The following is a 6393-nucleotide window of genomic DNA, read 5'->3' on the forward strand; positions in this document are numbered from 1 at the left end:
TAAGTGGTGAGTTTATAAAATGGAATTTTGACAGGAGTTACAGCAGAGATAAAAACTATCAGTAGAAAAAACTCAATTATAGGCCCCAAAAATTTAATGCATGATACAAAATGTCTACATTTAGATACTCTACATATAAAAATATACTCCCTCCGTCCCATAGAAATACCTTTTTTCTGATCTGTCTTCGGCTAAAATGGAAAAACAATATATCGCATCATCTAACAAAATCCTTGATAATAGGTTCATCAAGTGTTGTTGTTCTCCATTTGTCAAATGACTTGAAAACAATTCGAAATTAACGATGTCCTGGATTGATATCAACGTATCATAGGACTGCTTAAGACTCATAATCATACACTGTTTCAAGATCAACCAAAATGGAGAATGGGCTGAGGAATAAGTTGAATCAGATGATGAGGCGAAGTACTTCGTATCCTCGATCAGATTTTACAGTTAAAAAGCTATACTATAACTAGCTGAAAATGTACATAGTAAAAAGAAGTGATATCAGTGTATTGCTACAAAAACCATGAGCTATATAGAACCGTTCACAAAAATATTTATATATGTTCGATTTGTTTCTATGGCTGAATAGGGAACTGGGTAAAACATGCATCTGTATCACTACGTCTACGTGTAAATGTGAAATTGCTTATTAGTATCAACAAAACATTGCTTTGCAACTTACTTGTAGATCATGTAACATAGTGGAGAATTATGATGTGCAAGAATCGATAATTTTACAACTTGATCCTTGTCTCTGAAATTGAATAAAAGAAGATGCATTAACAGCATATTCAACTGTGTCCGGTAGCAGCTCATAAATTACTATTCGAAATGAGTTCATTAATAACTTTAGGTTGAACAAAAGTCATATTTGGTTAGAATTTCATAAATACATCTCCTATAGATCTGGAAATACACCATATTAATCATATCAAAGTTACAAACCAGCTGATTTTTTTTCCCACAAGTTGCTATGTGTTATTTTGTTATGTTAAATTTGGACGAAAAAATATGCAACTATGGACAGGAAATAAGTAATAAGAAATCTACGAAGTTTGTCAAAAAAGGTTTGTTTCATAATGGATTTGAAATCTTAATCTATACACTCATGTGACGTGCTTTTTCTAAATGCAAACTTTCAATCAAAATGTAACCAACCAAAATATTTAGCCATTTGAACTTATAAAATCACATAATTTCTCTACGGGGTATCTGTAGCTGAGAAATAATACTTCCGAAAATTCCTTGTGTGCTCATAAGAACACAACCATTTTATAGAAATGTTTTTCTTGGTTTTCCATTTCTATTTGTGGTGTTTGAATTGATGGTATGTTACCTATACTCCTTAATATCATATGTTTGGTTTGTTATTTAAAGTCACACTATAATAGGAAATTCCAAAACTATCCTCCGACTTTTTCTATATTTCCAGGGCTGAGAGTTGTATTAGTAAATTCCACGTAATTTAAGATTGATATAGTGTTACACATATTATAATCACTCAATTTTTCATGATAATAAAACACTCTTTTGCAGCCTTAATTCAACGGGCTCTTACCCATTGAATGTGCCACACAAAAAATTTAACCAACATGTCAAACACTAGATTGGACTATTAAATGCACTTTAAATGCGCCCATTTACCAATTCAAACCCACCTTAAGGGTGTGTGAATTGGAGTTTATATTTCATTTAGATAAGAGCACAATCATTTTGCAACAATGTTTTTCTTGATTTTCTAATTCTATTTATGATGTTCTAATTGATGGTATATTATCTATAGTCTTTGATAACACATGTTTGATATTCTATGTACTACTACCACTTTATAGTGTGAAATTCCAAAACTATCCTCTGACTTTTTATAATATATTGAATCTGAAGGTCATATTAGTAATTTCAGTTAATTTAAGATTGACATTTTATTACTATCACTGAATTTTTATTGATAGTAATACACCATTTTCTTGCCCTAATACAACGGGCCCTTGCCCTATGAAAGGGCCACAGAATAATTATATGACAATTCAAACACTAGATTGTGCCAGTAAATACCCTTTAAATGTTCATATCTACCAATTCAAACACACCCTAATTTGATACGGGTAAGATTTATAAAGAAAATTGGATAATAAAAATTAATAGAGTCTGAATTCTAATTTTATATATTAAAATGTGAGTGAGTGAATATAAAGTTCATTTGTCAAATATAATGAAATAAAATATTTAATAGGGGAAATTTCAAAATATAATTTTTTTTTAAAAAAAGTAGAACATGGGGACCTATTATTCATGATTCAATTACTCAGATAGTTGAAATTAGTTGGATCGGTGAATTCCATATTTTCTTCCAATTTTCATAATTCAATTATACTAACACTATAAATGTCTTTAGTCTTAATTTATTACTCGATTGATATTTAACGAACTAGAGTTTTTACCAATTTATTAAAGGCATAAAATAGTCTAAAGTACTTCAAAATTAATTAAACATAAACGTGAAGGACCAAATACGTTGGAATTAAGTAGTACTCCATCCGTTCGCCATTTATAGTCTCATTTTAATTCTGTATGGTTTTAAGAAATTATTTAACTTTATGAAAAAAATTGAGAAATGAGTTAGTAGAATGTGAACCTCACTTTTATATATAGATTTTATAATTGAATGTGAGTGTAATGAGTTAAGTGAATGGTGTGGTCCATTTACTTAGAATGAAAAAGGGTAAATGAGGCTTTAAATCGTAGACATCCCGAAATGGCAAAATGGAACATTATTTCATGGAGGGAGGGAATAGAAAGATAGTGTGAGTAGAAATGAGAAGGAAATTGGAATTGAATTCACGATAGTATACAATTTGATTGAAGGGAAACGTTGTCTTTTCACCTAATATTTATCTTATTTTCCGAAAAAATTGTTATGATGTGATATTTTGACCTCAACAGCCCATCTTGGTGGCCAAGCGATGAGAGAAAGGAAAAGATAGTATAGCAAAGATTTATTTAAAATAACCTTAAATTTTCAAGTTGCAGTCACACTAAGATCAGACTATTTTATGTTATTGAGATCACGGATTCAAATCCTGCAATCTTCTGGAGATTTTCGGCTTTAATCTCCAGTCGAGCAGAATTAGTCAATTTCTGCCAAAGGCAGATTCATATTTCAAAACACCTAAATAACATTAGAAGACACAATTCATTCGAGTTAGAAGTCAGAATTGTATGTGGCACATATCCTATCTAGAATTTCTTATTGTGAGTCATTCTCATATCTCCGTTGGTACCATCTATATAGTGAAAGCTAGACAAAGACTAATTTGAGCTAGACAATCTTAGTGGAGTTTATTGTCCGAATTCAAAGAAAATGTCAAGAAAAGGAAAACATTTTTCACAATGCAACTAATAATTTACCCCTACATCCAAAGACACGAAAAACGGATGCAATAATTATCACAATTGCCAAGAAGGTGCCACATGAAAAGAAAATATTTCCATGCATCATTATTTGCAATCCCGTTAAACTCCTATAGCAAGGAGGAAATTACAACTGATGTTATCTTGAATAGGCAAGATATGCTTGATATGATTCGGCATAAGTATGAGAAAGATGTTACAATAATCATGTCAAGTCAACCCCCTCTCTTTGGAAGCTTGTGTTCTTAAATTTCGATCGTGGGTTAAGTGGGGGATCCAAACACCACAACAAGACTACATGGCATTCTCAAAATGATAATAAAGCGGATTGCACGCAAAGAATCCATAAATGGTATAATGAACTGCAAACACCCAAGCGAAAGGGTCACTTATCTTTTCATCAAAGTCAACAAGAAATGTGTTGGCGGCACGTGCCCACAGAACATGGGAATCCCACTTAAGGGTTTAACCGTCAAGTCTACTATGACAAAACACAAGTTCAACAATTTTACCTTTCGTGGCCATAGTCTTCCCGTCAATAAAAACAGTGTGCTTAGCCATTTTAGAATACAAGTGTCGTATCCGCAAACCAGAACATACATCCAAAAAAGGCATAACATGATTAACCACACTTGGGATATTCACGTTATATTTAGTTGCAGGGTGTCAAGTAGTTTGTGTTACCATTGCTGCAAGCGATGGAATATTCATATGAGCCTTCATAGAAACCTATGTTTTGTTCTCTAGCATGGAAAGGGTCACCATGCTCTATGTGATTACATGGACTATTTGGGATGTAAGAAATAAAATCACCTTTCAAGAATTTCAACCCAATTGGGAGTTCGAGAATAAATGCTTATTTTGGAGACTTGGAGCTTAGACTCGAGGTTGGTGCCTGAAATTCCCCTTCTCAGTGGAACAAATGAATGACGAGTGAAATGAAGTTAGAGCTTGGAGAGAACCAAAGAATCAACGAAGAGATAGTAGCTCCTGACGGGATTTGGAAAGCTATAGCATAAATCGAGAAATTGATTGTGAGGTAGGCATAGCTAGCCTCATCCTTTTGTTTTATCCTGCTTTTGTGCCTGCTCGTGCTTTTAAGAGTTTCTTTTGGTTGCTTTAGCCTAGGGTGGTGTTGTTCCTACTAACCGTTCCCTTTTCTATCTTGTTGGGTTAGGGCTTGGTGTATCTGTCTTGCTAGTAAGAGGTAGGATGTTAGTTAGTTTTGTTTTTGGTGTATTATTGTTATTTTGTTGGAGGTTTTGACTGTCGAACAATAGCTCGCCGCAGCTGCAGGATTGAGCTTATGTTTTTTCTCTCATTGAAAAGAATGAAGGGGTCATTAAGGTATGCTAACTTAGATTTATCATTAAGGGACATAAGCAATGGCGGATCCAGGAACAAAATATCGTGGGGTCGAACAAGATAGTAAATATTTATGTAAAATAATTATTTAAATTATTTAATTTATTTATTTTTATAAATATATTTTTTAATATAAATAATTCATGCGAGTGTCGATATTCTTAAAACAACATACTCCACTTTCTTCGTCCCGTCATAAGCGAGACACTTCTTTTGGATATATAATTTAAGAAAAAGACGTTTATGGAGCTAAGTGAAGAAAGAATAAAATATGATCTTAGATAAAACAAAGATGCAAATAAATAATAAAGTAAGAGACACAATTATGTTATACCACGTATTTTGACAAAAAAATGACATACACATAGCATAATTTTTCTGTAACATACCAAATCTTTAAAGATTTAAAAAATTGAATATGAATAATAAGGTTGAAAATTTAAATTATAAAACTAAGAGAGAAGAAATTAAGAAATAATTACTTTATATAAGTAGGTGGTTAATTTAGATAAGTTGATTTTGATATACTGTAAAAATACTACTATTTAACATTAATTGATATTTTAAGATGAGAATATATTTTTAATGGACTTCTAAGAATTAATTCAAATAAAGAAAAATATTTCAAAGCCCATTTTATAATTAGATAACATATTTAATATATTTAATCTTTTAAATTTAGTTAAATTTATTGATGCTGGTTTATTCGATTTCACGAGTGAATATAGGGATGAGAAAACAATAATGACATCTCCAATACCATTCCTCTTTCTCTCCGAAAACAAAAACCGCGGAAGGACTCTTCCCCTCCAACTCCTTCGTTCTCGACAACAGTCTACCCATTCGGCTGCCTCACTTCCTTCCTTTCTCTCTGATCAGTCTCCTCATCATCTTACACAGCGTGAGGACGTGAGGTGGGAGCGGAGACGTGAACGCCGTAGGGTCGGAGGCCGAAGAAAGTAGCTTTCTAGTGCACTCCGGGGCAGGTGGTGGGGTCGGCCGACCCCGCCCGACCCCACCTGGATCCGCCAGTGGACATAAGCACAAATTTTATCATATCAACAAAGTCACTAATGATAGGACTACCAACACAAATGGACAACATAGGGTTACTAATATTAATATCATATACGCTCACTCTAAGAATTCATGTTTTTTTTAGGGCTCTACCATAAAAGGGAAGCCCTTCCAAAAATTCACGACGGCCAAAGTTTAGCCTAGGCCGAAGAGGGGTTTTGGAAATAGTTTTCAACCAGCAATAGACGCGCTTCGGTTAAAACCTCACTAGCTGCGTCATTGCTCCATGCACAAAGATACTCTAACAGTTCATGCTCAACACACAAAACATGCTCTAGAGGTTTTAGGTGAAAATCTATTGAGATATCTCACATCAACATATTAGACTTAGAAAAATCAATTCCTAAAGCATGCTTCATTAAACTACATGTAGCAACATAACGATGGAAAGATGGTTGTACACTTAAAACCTTCGACAGGAAGCCCCTCAACTTGTTGTAGTATCCCTCTAGCCTCAATCGGTACTAGCATCTGTGGATCAACATAAGAAGACAAACAAGGAGAGTTACTTAATAAGATATTTCCTGCATT

At 33.3% G+C, this 6393-nt stretch overlaps 1 non-coding gene across 1 annotated transcript; it reads right to left on the minus strand.

The window, feature by feature from the left end:
- Positions 1-5947: 5947 nt before the first annotated feature.
- On the minus strand, positions 5948-6100 carry LOC121797505. Its single transcript, XR_006049870.1, has one exon. It is a non-coding gene; the product is annotated as a U4 spliceosomal RNA (small nuclear RNA).
- Between the last annotated feature and the right edge of the window lie 293 nt (positions 6101-6393).

Source organism: Salvia splendens, chromosome 3 (genome assembly GCF_004379255.2).
Source record: "Salvia splendens isolate huo1 chromosome 3, SspV2, whole genome shotgun sequence".
Lineage (NCBI taxonomy): Eukaryota > Viridiplantae > Streptophyta > Magnoliopsida > Lamiales > Lamiaceae > Salvia > Salvia splendens.